At 38.3% G+C, this 16061-nt stretch overlaps 1 protein-coding gene across 1 annotated transcript in view; it reads left to right on the top strand.

The window, feature by feature from the left end:
- The first annotated feature begins 523 nt into the window (after positions 1–523).
- HAPLN1 (hyaluronan and proteoglycan link protein 1) overlaps positions 524–16061 on the top strand; it is a 101249-nt gene continuing 85711 nt past the window's right edge. The window contains exon 1 of the mRNA XM_037801505.1: positions 524–655. The gene's annotated coding sequence lies outside the window, so the exon portion shown is untranslated. The remainder of the gene's footprint in view (positions 656–16061) is intronic.

The following is a 16061-nucleotide window of genomic DNA, read 5'->3' as shown; positions in this document are numbered from 1 at the left end:
GAGAGGGGGAAGGCGGGAAAGGGAGGATCACTCCTACCCTTGGATTTTTCTTTTAAACGGAGGCTAAAAAACAAGACGAAAACTGAATGTCCTGGTGAGTCTGCCTCACACCCCTGCCCCAACAGATCATTTCACAGACCCCTTGGCCTCATCCATTCCGGACAGACCGAGAAGTGCTGAGGGTGCAGGAGGTGCGGTGTGGGTGGGAGCTTGTGGTTGCAGTAGCCTCTTTTCCTGAACTCCACAGCGGGATACTCCGGGATCTGAGCAGAGGGGAAAGTCATCTAAGAGGCTGCTGTTTTACAAGGTCTGGGCACAGCGCTGCCCCTCCTTTCCTCCCTGAAGTTTGCATGAAGTGCACGTTAGGCTGTAATTAGGGGATCTGGGAGGAGAACTTTCCTTGTGACGCTTTGCTTTTCTTCTGCTCTTGGTGAGAAAGTGCCTCCTTCTTCCCAGGATCAGGACCTCTGCCATCCAGCGCCACAAAGAGACATTCTGCACACACTCACACACACCCACACTCACACACACCCACACACACACTCGCCCAGAGACAAACTTAAGGTGAGGGGAAAGAGCGCTAGCTTCACTTGATCTCCAGCTTCCAACCTCAGCAGAACTTGAGAGCATCTGAACTTCTGGATTTCAGGACAAGGTAAAACTTCCATAATTTTCTCTTTCCCTCGTGGGTCATACCTTGGTGCCTTCAGCATTTCAGAGAACAATACATATCATGATGTATGTATACATTAGATCAAATTTTCTTATTATTTTCTTTAATTTTTAATTGGGTGTAACATGACATCTCTATTTTTTTTTTAAGATTTGTATTGTCAGATAAAATATTGTATTGCAATCAACAGGTTCAGTGTAAAATTGGGGAAAGGATTAACTCTAGTGTCCTGACTTTTGATGGTGCTACTATAAATCTGGTCGTTCACAGTTTCCAAATGGTGACTTTTCCATTTGTATTTCAACAAGCATTTTTGTAGTACCTGAAATTAAAAAAAAAGAAAAATAGTATAGGCTGAAGGAAGAGCTGAGGAATGGGAATGTCCATTCCAGATTTACGAGTTTTGTTTTAGGGAATTTATAGCTTTATGTGAAATGAAAGTTACTGTAGCCATAGGTAATACCTATTAGATTAACAATCTTTGAGATGTTACCACTTCTGGTCCAGGCTTCTCAGCTAATTATGGACTTAACACCATACAATGAGATGCATTTCATAAATAGAATAATGCTGACAGATAATCGTAATGCCCTGAAGAAGTTTTTTAAAGTGACAGTTCCTAAGATCACTTTTAAAAGTGACTTAAAGGAATTATTTGTATGTTGAGACTGTTCACTACCAAAAGCAAATCTGAATTCCTTAGGCTTAAATGAAGTTGTTTTCCTCCATTGAATATGACTGTTGTATTTAAAACAAGATAGTTTATTATTTTGAAAAAAAGTTATTTTATTTTCATTTATCACTGGAAAAATACACAGAGTGCCCAGTACATTTGGGAATTTTTAGGATGGAAAGTGTTCCTGTACATATTCCAGTGTGATGTCATAAAATCAAACATACTGGCTGGCTCCTTGGAAGTTAACGGTTCTTAAGAAATAAAGCCTGTGAATTAATTTCTAAGTAAAATGTAATATTTATTCATTACAAATGTAGTTTCTGGTAACCATTTCTATTTGATTATTTCAGCGTACAAAATTTTCGGTAATTTTATACACACTTCAGTGACTTTAGTATTCTAATGGAGTCATAAAATGGGAATAGTGTTTTGCCAAAAATATATCATGGTAGTTCTCTTTGGATAACTTTTACTGTGATATTTCATACTCCTTACATCAGATCCTAACTTCAGTTCCATTTATTTCTATGAATAAAATGTTTTTTCCTTCCATTCAGTAAAAAAGAATGTACAGCGAAGCATTTAAGCTTTAGTCTCTGGTCAGTTTTGTATTATTGGTTCTTAATAATTTAATTGTTTCAGGTAAGAGAATGAGTGCATTTTTTAAAAACCTCTGCACTAAACTGGAAACAGCTTAAAATGAGAAAACTAGATAAGGAGAAGTAATTTTGCTTAAAGCTATTTAGATGAGCAAGAGGAAATCAACAACCTTAAGAAATCACTGATCCTCAGAAAATACCCATAGGCCAATATACCGCGCAGAAGAATCTAGTGGACCTGGGCTTTCTGTGAGAACCAGGAAAGAGGGAGAACATAGTGTTCTTATGAAATGAGCCACTTATTTTCAGCAAGGTCCTGTCTCTCAAAGGAATGGCTGACACTGTAATTTAGAAGTACTGAAGAGACTTTCACAGAGAAGAATCAATTCTTTATATCCCTAGTGGTTTCACTTCCTTTCCTTCCTTTGGGAGCAGGTAACACATCCAGGATAAATACATTCAGAGTATACAGAAAGATACTTTATGAGTAGACAGTCTACTAAACAGTCCTGTCTTTTAGGTTCTTGGGTGTGGAATATTAGTATTTTCTGAGCAGTTGAAGAAGTCTTTAGAAAGATGAACAAGAGTCATATTCAGAAAATGTCTCCCTTCTTCAGGAAGTACTCATTTTCTTTTCATTTCCTTTTGCTCCATACTTGTTTTATTTCCCAGGTTATCTTTTTTAAGATAATGACATTCTACCTATTTAAACCCAACAAAATGCAAAGCAAATCTGAAAATCACTTTTATATTATCTTCTGTTGCATCTAATTAATTTTTACCACAGCTTTCCCCTATTATTAGTAACCATAGTACTTGGACTATAGCATTTAGTATACTTTGTCATTTAAAGGCAACAAAATGCTCTTGGGAGAAAGTGAGGAGGGGTGGAGGCCTGAATATACTTCAGATTTTAATCAATAGTGTTTAAGAAGGATTAGAGGAAACAGCTGGTTAAACAAATATTAGGTGTAGAGTGGATGCGATGGTATAAATTAATAATGCAGTTCTTTATTTACACTATGAATGAGAGGGTCTGTGGCGTTACATGGGTGAACCACGGTCCTTGGGCGCCACCTAGTGGATGAGTCAACGAAGGCTTTCTCACCGGATGCTCACTAAAAAAAATTGCCTCTCATTCAATAGTCTTTTCTTGAACACTAACTGCTAAAGGCCAGACCTTGTGGTAGGTGCTGGGATTAGAAAATGTAGCGAGTGACTTTTATATAATTTCAATACTAAGGCACCACTTAACAGTTTATTAAGTTATTAAATTCCCAGTGGTTGCATTTATAATCAGTTGACTCTTGAGTTGGGTGGATGCTGTCAACTCTCTCCTTCCATGAGGACACACTTTATTAACTGCACCTCACTTCTAATATAGGATGTGTTTTTACAGTGGTGTCTTGACTTAGTTCAAGGAAGGGTAGAGAGAGTTTGAACATCTTGAATCACTGTTCCTAGATTTGAAATAAATAAATTTCTATAATATTTGTTGTTACTAAGTTTATATGGGTAAATAAGTAGTAGCCTAAAAGGTTAGCAAACAGATACTAGCACATAATAGTAGATATTCTTTAGATTTGTTTTCATTAAATGGGAAAGGACAGAAGTAAAAATTGCTTTTGGGTAATGAGGGATATTTTACAAAATGTGGCTCTCAAATTCTAATAATTAGCATGTGAAGCAACTTCATCTCGATCTATTATTTATATGCAGTTTTGAAGCAGGAAACTTGCTTCCATTAAAGTGTCATAGTAGGAAAAAAACACTAGACAAGAACAAATACATGGAAACTACTCTTTGAAAGAAGCATTAGGATATCATAGAAGATTAATCCATCGGAATATTGTACTGAGAGATTTGAAAAACTTTTCTCTGGTTGATAAATGAATTACTACTCCAGTTGGCTCTGTGCATGATTTATGAATTCATAGCAAACATGTTCAGGCTGAAGCAAGAGCACGTCTTCATTAATCAAGACAAGTTCTGAAATACAGATTGTAAGGTAAAATGCCTCAGTATAGAATAGAAAAAAAAATGATTAATTTGTTACTTGCTGAACTCTAGAGGTGTAATCAACTGCTGGCTTGGAATGGAAGTTTCCTGTTTAGGGGACTTTGGTTTTGTGTAAGGCAGGGAGACCTACACAGTGAAGGAATGAGAGTTCTTTTCCAATTAATGCCACAAAATTACAACCCATATTGGTCAGAGATGATGTCTGGAATCAACACCATCAATCATGTAAATTAAGACGTATTATCTTAATTCTTATTTCCAATAGCTCATTATCCTCCAGAAACAAAACATTTTGTTAACGATTTTGTCCGATCATCCTGTGATTTAAATGAGTCATATTCTCCTTCTAATGGGAGTGCCAGTGAGAGATTACATAAAAATCTGGGGCCCAGAAAGTAAAAATTTAGTCATGGATTGGAAAGCTATGTTACAAAAAGATTTAATGGTTTCAGAGAGCTTAACACTAGACAGGAACAAACTCTACGGAGGGAACCAGCCGCACCCTGAAATGGTCTGATATTGTTGGGTTGCTGGTGGCTCTTGATTGTAAGGTAGAAGCTCCAGTTATGGAGACATGCAGGAGAACTGCTGGCATTGAAGAGTTCTCGGCTGTGTTCCTCAGACAGCCCCAGGATTTGTTTTAAATATCAGGGGGTGATGCCTAAGATGGGGGTATTACTAGGCTAGGAGGTTGTTTATTAAAACAAACAAAAACCTCACAGAGTAAATACAACTTAGAAAATTTACCGAAGTTCTGAGTCTTGATACAGTCTTCTAAAAGTCACAGCAATTTTCCCCTTCTGTTCAACCCAACTTCACCCAAACTGGGCACAATACACTTCACTGATTACCAAATTCTAATTAGAGTAAATAATATCCAATTACATGATCTAATACTCAAATTATTTTTATGGTAAATTGCAAGGTTTCTTAAACTTTTCACAAAAGTGTTGTGGATAACGTCTTGGATTATTCTCATCCAAAATATGTGTATTTTTCTCATTTTGATCTCTTATTTTGAATTGGGGGGGTCACCTCATTTGCTCATTGAATTAGATTCCTAGGGTTGCAGTAACAAATTACAACAAACCGAGCAGCTTAAGACAACAGAAATTTATTCTTTCGGTTGTGAAGGTGGTAAGTCCAAAATCAAGGTGGCAGCAGGACTGATTCCTTCGGGAGGATCTGAGGGACCATTTCGTGATTCTCTCCTAGCTTCTCTTTGTTGCAGTTAATCTTTGGCGTACCTTGACTTGTAGCTGCATCACCTCCTTCTCTGCCTCTCTCATCACATGGCCTCCTTCCCTAAGTATCTCTTCTAGGTCTCTGAATCCAAATCTCCCCCTCATAGAAGACAAGTGCCATTGGATTTAGGGCCTATTTTAATCCACTACGACCTAATCTTAACTTGATTGCATTTGCAAAGACCCTATTTCCAAATGGAGTCACATTCACTTCTACCTGGGTGTCCTAGTTTGCTAATGCTGTGGAATGCAAAACACCAGAGATGGATAGGCTTTTATAAAACAGGGGTTTATTTCACTACACAGTTACAGTCTTAAGGCCACAAAGCGTCCAAGGTAACACCTCAGCAATCGGGTACTTTCACCAGAGGATGGCCAATGGTGTCCGGAAAACCTCTGCTAGCTAGGAAGGCAGCTGGCGTCTGCTCCAAAACTCTGGCCTCAAAACGGCTTTCTCCCAGGACGTTCCTCTCCAGCAAGCTTGCTTCTCTTCAAAACATCACTCCCAGCTGCACTCTCTTTCTCCCCCCCCCCAGTCAGCTCATTTATATAGCTCCACCGATCAAGGCCCACCCTGAATGGGCGGGGCCACGCCTCCATGAGAACATCTCATCGGAATCATTGCCCACAGCTGGGTGGGGCACATTCCAAGCAAATCTAACCAGCACCAAAACGTCTGTCCCACAAGACCACAAAGATAATGGCATTTGGGGGACACAATACATTCGAACCAGCACACTGGGGTTAGGACTTTAACATAGCTTTGGAGAGGACACAATTCAACTGACAACCCTCATTTCTTCATTCGTTTATCCACTCAACAAAAATTTATTGAGTGCTTGCCATTTGCCAGGCACATGCTGGACCGCTCAGTTATACCATGAAAGTCCATTCTAAAAAATATTCAGAAAAGTCTAAATTGATGGCAATGGACTTGAAATATTGCAAGATCCTGCGACAACAACAACCAAAAAATTCCAGTCTCGTAGTTTTAATTTAAAGGACATTTTGAGAATGCACCTTTTAAAATCATTTTCCCATGTTTGCCATTTCCTAGCTGAAGGGATTAGGAGCTTGTTTTGTGGTGCTGTGGGCACAGCTGGGCCTGGTGGGGGGAGGGCAATTCTGACACTCCAGAAACCCAGGGAGCTAGGATTCCAATAATCCATCTAGTTGGACAGACAGGAAAAGCAGAAATTCATTTGCACACAATTGCTGCCCAACAGTTTGCAACTAAAGTTCAGATTGCACAAGGATGGTTTAGTGCTCACTCTTTGCACCTGGCTTGGTGTTAGGCATCGCATAGTGATTGCACCCCAGGAATTCACAAGCTAGAGGAGGAGACAGATGGACACACATAATGAATCACTAGTAAACTTTGCTAAGTAAGTGAAGTTTGCCTTCCTAATTTCCCGGGTGTCCTTCCCCTTTCCACCCCTCTCTAGTTCAAAAACTGAGATACCTCCTACTCTCCACCCTTCACCTTGGAGGATCTGATAATTCTCTGGTTTACTGACTGCTTGACTGACTGATTACACTTTAGTGTGAATGAATGTAACTTCGTACACTTACATTTCAAACCTTTAATTTCTGTTATGTAAATGTTTTGTTTTCTGTAAAAAGAATTTCAAACATCTGACAACCTTCCCATCCTTACACCCAAGGGTATGATTAAACCCGTTTTGGTCCTCTAATGTCTTCAATCTGTCAGTTATCCCCACTCCACTTGTGAGATGTGTGGAATTCCCTGAAGGCCTGTTTCCAGAAACTGGCTTTTTTTAGGGAACCTGATCAACCTGTCCTTCTACCCTCCCCCCAGGGCTTGACCCAGACCATCTCTTCCCTCCCCATGCCCCAAGGAAAAACCAAAGCCCATTCATTTTGAACCCTTCTGTTCACTTGGCCATAACCTACATTCCACATCTCCCTGAGCCCTTCATCACAGTGCTTGGTTTGTTGCCCCTGGACAAGTGTCCATAGCTGCTTCTGTTCTATTAGTTTGAGCCATTGTGCCACCCTAAATATCCAGGTGTAAAGGGAGGGAGCAGTGAAAATGCACAGATTTAGTCCAAGATCTCCTCAAAGTAAAGGGGCTTAAAGGAAAAGAAAGGGATATGAATAAAGGAAGCACAGAAATTAGCCATCACGTTGAAAATATGAGGCAAAGCCAACGTATTTTAAAAATAGATGCTCAGGTACTTAACTGTATTAGTTTCAGAGAAATTTCAATATTGATGCTGATTATAGGTGTTGGAGAACCACCTTTGCAAAATAAAGTAACACTAATCGTAGGGATATGGGAGGATTTGAGTTTTCTTTTTCATCTTTATTTCTTTTCTGGGGTAATGAAAATGTTCTAAAAATTGAAAAAAAAAAAATAATTGTAGTGATGGATGCACAGCTTATGATGGTACCATGGGCAATTGATTGTGCACTTTGGATCTTTGGATAATTGTATGGTATGTGGACAATCTTAATAAAATTAAATTTTAAAAAATAAAGTAACACTAATCAGAGCCACTTGTTTATATTCCTTCCCATTTTATGCTTAATTAATATACAGCATAATGACAGTCATGTTTTATTAAGTGTTTCAGATTAATTTATATAAATTTTCTCCAAGTAGACCCTTTTGATTATACCACTATAGTTCAGTGTTTCTGTAAGATACTGACTGGTCTTGCAATATAAAGATGTGCTTGCCACTTTTTAAATGGTTAGGACTGATTTAGAAAGTTGGTTTCTTTCCCCTGTGTTCCCTGCAGCCTGGAGGAGAGGAATGGTTAGCCTGAATTATACACTGATGTGGGGGTTTTGCAGCCTGACACCCAGTAGGTGCCCTATAAGTACTAACCATTGTTGCCGTGGTAGCCTGGGGTTCAGGGGTCCCCTTGCCTTCTATCTTGAGTGTCTGCATTTCAGATGCCTGAACACCTCCCAATTCTTATTTGAAATTGGATCCTGACCCCCCAGACTTTCTTAAATTAATTATCTGGTGAATGGATTATTTGATCAATCTAATGGTTCATCAAGACATGTAACTTTTATTTTGGAGACATTTCTTCAATCTAATTGTCCCTTTACCACCGCCTTAACTCAGGTTCTCATCTCCCTTCTAGACTAGGCTACTTTCCTAATTGGTCTCCTAGTCTCTGTCTCATCCCATTCTATTGTAAAATCCAACACATGGCGTCACCCAAACTATCAAAAAACTGACCATATTGTGCCCCATCTGAAAAATCTTGAGTGGCTCACAACTTGCCTATAGGTTCAAGCCTAGATGTTATAATGTGACACAAAAAGCCCTTCAAATCCCGGCCTCCTGCCTACCTTTTCATGTCCTCTTTCATGGTAACTTCTCAAGTCATGCCAGACTTCTTATATTTGCCCAAAGAACCTTGCAATTTTCCCAAATGAGTGCCTTCTTCATGTTGTTTCCTTTGTGTCAAATGCTCTATTCTCCTTCTTTCCCACCAATTCTTACTCAAGTGCCAGCTCAGATGTCACTTCCTTTGTATAACCTTTTATATAATTTGGGATTGCTTTGAGTTTCATGTGACAGGAACTCAACTACAGTGACTTAAACAATTAGGAGTTCTTTATCCAGAGAAAAGCAAAGCAGAGCTGGTACATTGGCTGCATAATTTCATCAAAGACCAAGGTCCCTTCCATTTCACCCTCATGAGGGTAAGATGACTGCCAATATTGCAATATTACTTTTCCATTCCAGGATGCAGACAAGTAACAGTGAAAGGCAAAAATTAAAGAGGCATGCCTGTACTGACAATTTAGTGGGCTGAGTCCTTGATCTGGGGGCTTTCTCTTGTGAGGCTTGTTGCTGCAAGGGAGAGGCTAAGCCTACTTATAATTGTGCCTGGGAGTCCACCCCCCTCCCCCAAGAGCCTCTTTGTTTCTCAGATGTGGCCCCCTCTCTCTCTAAGCCCACTCAGTGGGTGAACTCACTGCCTACCCCCCTAGGTGGGACATAACTCCCAGGGATGTGAATCCCCCTGGCAACATGGGAAATGACTCCTGGAAATGAACCTGAACCCAGCATTGTGGGATTGAGAGGGTCTTCTTGACCAAAAGGGAGAAAAGAGATGAAAGAAAATAAAGTTTCAGTGGCTGAGAGATTTCAAATGGTGTCGAGAGGTCACTCTGGAGGGTACTATTATGTGCTATATAGATATCCCTTTTTAGTTTTTAGTGTGTTGGAATGGCTAGAGGGAAATACCTGAAGCTGTCGAACTGCAACCCAGTGACTTTGATTCTTGAAGATGATTGTATAACTATGTAGTTTGCACAGTGTGACTGTGTGGTTGTGAAATCCTTGTGGCTCATTCTTCCTTTACTCAGTGTATGGACAGATGAGTGGAAAAATGAGGACAAAAGTTAGATGAAGAATAGGGTGGGATGGAGGGGATGGAAAGATTTAGGTGTTCTTTTTTGCTTTTATTTTTAGTTTGGATTGAGAAAAAGGTTCAAAAATTGATTATGGTGATGAATGCACAACTATATGATGGTGCTGTGAGTAACTGATTGTACACTGTGGGTGACTATAGGGTGTGTGAACATATCTCAATTAAACTGTATTTTAAAATAAGTAAATGAACAATGGGGGAAGGAGGAAAATGGGGTGTTTTGAATGTTCTTTTTTATTTTTATCTTTATTTTATTTTTTGGAGTAATGAAAATGTTCAAAGTTTGATTGTGTTGATGAATGCACAACTATACGACAATACTGTGAACAACTGATTGTACACTTTGAATGATTGTATCTCAATCAAATTGCGTTAAAAAAAAGAGGCATGCCTCTTTAAAAGATATCCTAGATGCTCCACCTAACAGTCAATGCATATGGCTGGCGAGAATTAGATTATTTTGCCAGGGAGTTTGGGGAGGTGAGTATGTTTAACTGGCACTTTGCTACTTATAGCAAAACACCATAAGTTTTTTTGCATTTTCATGGAGAAACTGTATTATCAACTCAGTGTCAAGTGCCTAACAGTGCCTGGACCACAGTAAGTAACACTAAATGTATACTGAATTAATCAAATGAAAGAATATCTAAATATAGTCTTCATACCACAATAAGCTTATCTTTCTTGACTCTTTTATGAATGTTTCATTGCAATTTTTAAATAATCTGTTTATATTAGTTATAGAATATTTCATATTAACATTAGCAGTTTTATACCAAAATCATCTGAAATTCATGTAAAAACAACTAGTGAATACTGTTTAATGATAATGGCCCAAACTATGACTCTTGTGTAAAGTTCAGTTTTTTTTGGATAAAGTTACCAAATATGTTGTTTAATTTTCTATAGAATGTCTTTAGTGAAATAACATGTCAAATTTTTTTATCCTATAGAGTACTGTCTTTCTAAATTGAAAGCAGTCATTCAAAAGAAAGTAGGGCTTAAAAACCAAGGCTTAAAAAGCAAGATTCAGATTAAAACAAATCAACTTTAGAATTTAAAAATATAATGATAATTTTTAGGTCTTTGTTTCCTCTAGTTGCTGAAAGCATTCTTTAAGGGCAAGGATGTTATGTCTTTTCAATATTCTCTTTCCACCGCTTATCACAGTGCCTGGCCTGTCAATAAGTGGGAAAATGTCAGGGAGATGTGTTAGATGGCTAAGAAACAGCCTATCCTTGGGTAAAGCTCATTTAAACTTTCTGTTTTATGGAATAGGATCTTAGATGCTCTTTCATTTCAAGTTTGTGTCCATTCCAATCTCACTGAACAATAATTTTAATCTGGTTGGAATTTATTTTTATAATTAGAAAAGCATCAATAATTATTCATTTTCAGTGGGCCACAGAAGGGCATAAGTATGTTGGATGCTTTAGGCTGCAAACAAGAATATTAATTAAACTGTCTTTAAAAATAAATGTTCATTGACATCATAGCAAGACATCTAGAGGAAGTTGGTTCCAGTTTGTTTATTTCAGCAACAAAATGGTGTCAGGGATCATGTTGTAAATCTCGGAAACTCTCTTAGTCTTTCTCTTTTGATCTCAAGATCATTGTCACAGCTTCAAGAATTATGCCCTCCTTGATAAAGTCCAAAGGCAGAAAGGAAGGGGAAATATTTTTTTCCAGTTGCTCTCTCTTGTAAACAATGAGGAAAATCTGTCTAGAAACCACCAATAGACTTCTTCATGTACCTTATTTGCCAGGTCATGTATCCATCTCTAAACCAATCACTGGCAAAGCTAAAGAGGGTACTAACTGTGTGGCTCAGATCAACTATTCAGATATTCAATACCTGAATAAAATCAAGTTCTGTTAAAAGGAAGAGGTAGAAATCTCTGCTAGATAGACACCCAAATTACAAATTAATCCTCCCAAAGAAGACAACTAAGGAAGTTGAAAAAGCTAGACAACTAGTTATTATAGAGAAGTACATTGAAATGAGCCCAAATTTTAATACCACATTTCCCCCTCAAGGTGTTACTGATTCTGAAGTGGAGACTGAAGTCTTACATAGCTGAATAGATAAAAATCTGAGTTCAGAGCCCATCAAGTAGGAAAGCTGCACAAATACCCCAGGCTATGCCCCAGGAATATGGTGCAGTAGAAAAGAACAGTCATCAAAAGATAAACTCCCAGCCTCCAATCATCTTAACCTTTGATTGGATTAAGGTTATTTGCCCTCATTTTGAATGCCTTCCAGAAGCAAAAGTAAATTCTGTTTAAAGGAAGAAAACTCAAAATATCTCTACATCTTTTATATACAATGCCTGGCAGTCCATCCAAAATTACTGAGTATACCAGGAGTCAGGATCAAATGAAGGGAAAAAAAAAAAGAAACCAAGATAATAAACAGAAAATAGAAACAGACCAATAGGAAATCTAAATATTAGATTATCAGACACAAACTTTATATGATTAATACATTTAAGAAATTAGATGTTAATAGAGAGAATTTTAGTAGAGAACTTGAAACAACAAAAACAATTCAAATGGGGATTCTAGAACTGAAAAGTACAATAACTAAAATTAAGAAGTCAACAGATGGGCTTAAGAAAAGTGTGAACACATCAAGAGATGATTAGTCAACTGGAAAATAGGTCTAGAAAAGAAGTCTGGAACATGAGACAAAAAAGGAGGAAAAATACTGAAAAAAATGTGAAAGAAATATGGACATTGGTTTTCTGTAGGGGAAATGACAGCAAATGGGGCAGTAATAACCTTCTAAGAAATAATGGCCCTTAACTGTCCAAAGAGAGTCATCAAGCCACAAATTCAAGAAGTACTAGAAAGCCCAAACAGATTAAATACACAACAAACACACATGCTCACTTACACACACACACACATAGTAAAATTGTTGACAAAGACAAACAGAGAGAGAGAGAGAGAGAGAGAGAGAGGAATGTTAAAAGCTTCTGGAAACAAAAAGACCCCAGTGTGCTGGTTTGAATCTATTATGTCCCTCACAAAAGCATGTTTTTTAATGCAGTCTTGTGGGGGCAGACTTATTAGTCTTTTGATTAGGGTGGGTCCTTTTGATTGAATATTTCCATGGAGATGTGACTCACCCAAGTGTGGGTGAGAACTTTGATTAAATTATTTCCAGGGAGGTGTGGGCCCTGCCCATTCAGGGTGGGTCTTTGATTAGTTCTCTGGAGTACTTAAGAGAGCTCAAAAGCCAACACAGATGCTGATGCTTGGAGATGCTTGGAGATGCAGACAGAAAAACATTTGGAAATGCCAAGCTAAGAGATGAAGCCCAGAGTTTGCCCTGGAGAAGCTAATAGAGGACCCCCAAATGCTTAGAGAGAGAGAGACATCCTGGGAGAACAAGCAAAGATGCACAGGAGATTAGAGAGAAAAGCTAAGAGAGATAGAAGCCCAAGCAAGGATGCACAGAGGCTGAGAGACACATTTTGGTGAAAGCCATTTTGAATCACAACCCAGGAGCAAAGGACCAGCAGAGGCCAGCCATGTGCCTTCCCAGCTGACAGAGGTGTTCCAAATGCCATCAGCCTTTCCTCAGTGAATGTATCCTCTTGTTAATGCCTTAGTTTGGACACTTTTATGACCTTAGAACTGTAAATTTGTAACCGAATAAATCCCCTTTATAAGAGCCAATCCATTTCTGGTATTTTGCATAATGGCAGCATTAGCAAACAGGAACACCCAGATAGATGAACAAGTATCAAAATTACCTAGTTGGAAAATTTGCTTTTCTTTACAATTTAGGAAATGCCAAAAATCATTTGATTGGCCCAGCTATGTTCTGGGTGGCTCTTCTGCCCTGGACTAACTTAAAGTCCTCAAGCTGGACGGATAGCCATTTGCCTAGCTCCCAGAAGGGACTGGATTGAGACAAATGTTAGTGGTGACAAAGTTCCTGCAATCTGTTTTCAGATGCTGTAGAGTCCTATTGCTACTGAGACAAACTTCTGAAAGTAGCTTGGGACATTCATATCCATTATTAATCACTATATAATGTTATTTTAAATTACAAGGTGGAAATAAATATAATGATCGAGGAGCTTATTATTTATACAGGATGTTTTACAATGCTATAACTATTCCTTTAAGACACTGAAAGGCAGGTCTTGGTAGCCAAAGTAAATACTGACTTATCACAGGGATTCTGATAATTGAAATCTCCAGAATATCCATCTTCTCTTCCCAAGCATTCATATAGTTTTATTCTAATTCTTTGCTCACGCACTCCTCTCAGGCAGGAATCCCTTTCCACTTTATCCCTACCACCTAAAACATGACTTATGCTAGGGTCATTAAGCTAACATTTGTAACATTTGCTCCAGACAACCTTGTATTGTCCTGTTGGCTGAAATTAGTCACTTCTTTCTAAGTTCTTTCTTAATAATTTACCTGTACCATCATTACCTTCCTTTGCTCACTTTTCTGTTCTGTACTATAATTAGTTCCTGAAATAGCATGCTTTTCCTTATTTATTACCTCCTTGTTATTAGATTGCTTTATCCCTCTTTCTGGCCCTCAGAGTCCTGAATTGAATAGTTTGATTTAGGATCAGAGAGTTCAAAGGGACCCAATTGGTTCCAATGCCCCACCCTTACAGGAATCCCTTGTGTAATATAATTAACAGATGTTGTTGTCCTCCTTCAACACCTGCAGTTACAGAAAGTACTCTGTATTTCACACACCATTCATTTCACTTTTGGATGACTCTTATTAGAGAGTTCTTCCTGGTGTTGTACAAAATTGGCTTCCCCATACCTTCTGTCCATTTGTCCAAGTTTTGACCTGTGAAGCTACATGGAACATCCCCATTTCAAATTTGGGCAATATATTTCTAAATGGAAAACATTATGTTTTCTTCTGTAAAATTTAGTTGTTTGGGGCACATTGTTCCACTCTGTATAGATATTTATTTCTTTTGGCTTCCAAGCTACATTGCAGTTACTCTTAGCATGAGTTTTATAGCTCATGTACAGGCTTTGAGCATTAAAACTTTAAGACAAAAAGAACCTGATGTATTTTAACATGACTTGAAAGCAAAATTCTTGATTTATAGTGCTAAAAGAATTATATAAATGAATAAGATTATGTCCTTGTCAGAGGAAAGGTCTCCTTTTATTAAACAAATAGCTAGGGCACCAGAGAAATGGAAAATAAATGTCAATACAGAAGTGAAAACCTTTATTCTGAAAACAGAAGGCATTGATCTCCTGCAATCTTTAAGGGTGACTTTATTTCATTACATGTGTTACTATTTCAAATTAATCTTTAGAGTGCAGCATGAGAAGGGCCCTGTACCATTATTAAATATCTGCATCCTTATACTGTGCCTGATACAAAAGAATGATGCCTAGTTTTGTATTATAGCTATTATTAACTGCCCAAAAGGTAAAACAAAATAATTTGAATATTTTGAGATGTTTACAGGGAAATACCAAATTACTATGATTAGTGTAAAGCAAAATGTGATTTGTATTACTTCACATTTTTTGCAAAAATGCATTATTCTCCTCTGCCTATACCTCCTTGCCCTGATTCCAGGTGACAATATCCCTGCTAAGGATGAGAGATGAAAAATATGTTCCTCCTGCATTATAATATTCCAAATTTGGAATGATGTTGGATGTTGTCATAAGGTCAGTAATTGCTACTCAAACCACAGCTGGGGAGAGGATGCCTTAGGATTGAGTCATCTTCAATACTTGGATGCCATGTGTTCCAGTTTGTTAATGCTGCCATTTTGCAAAATACCAGAAATGGATTGGCTCTTATAAAGAGGGGTTAAAGTGTCCAAGGTAAGGCACCAACAATAGGGTACCTTCACTGGAGAAAGGCCATTGGCATCCGGAAAGCCTACGTTAGCTGGGAAGCACATGGCTGGCGTCTGCTTGCTCCCAGGTTGTGTTTCAAAATGGGTTCTCCAAAATGTCAGCATCAGTTTTCAATGTCCATCTTCAAAATGTCTGTCTCAGCTATAGCAAGTGTCTGGGCCCGTGTGGCTCTTTTTAAGGTGCCCCAGTAAATCAATCAAGACCCACCCTGAAGGGGCGGGGCCACACCTCCATGGAAATAATTCAATTAGAGTTATCACCTACAGTTGAGTGGGCCACATCTCCATGGAAATAACTTAATCCCCAGATTCCAACCTAATCAGCACTAATACGTCTGCCCCCACAAGACTGCATCAAAGAACATGACGTTTTGGAGGACATAATACATCCAAACAGGCACACCATGCTTCCCACTTTTTTTTGAATATTGGTTTCAATGCGGTGTAGTAGTTAAGTTTAAAATAAAGCATCTGTTTCAACCTATCAAAGGAAAAGGTGGAATTTCAGAATTGTGTTCTTAATATTGGAATCGACCTGTAGGTTTGATTAT

Source organism: Choloepus didactylus, chromosome 13 (assembly GCF_015220235.1).
Source record: "Choloepus didactylus isolate mChoDid1 chromosome 13, mChoDid1.pri, whole genome shotgun sequence".
Taxonomy (NCBI): Eukaryota; Metazoa; Chordata; class Mammalia; order Pilosa; family Megalonychidae; genus Choloepus; species Choloepus didactylus.
This window is presented reverse-complemented; position numbering and strand designations above follow the sequence as displayed.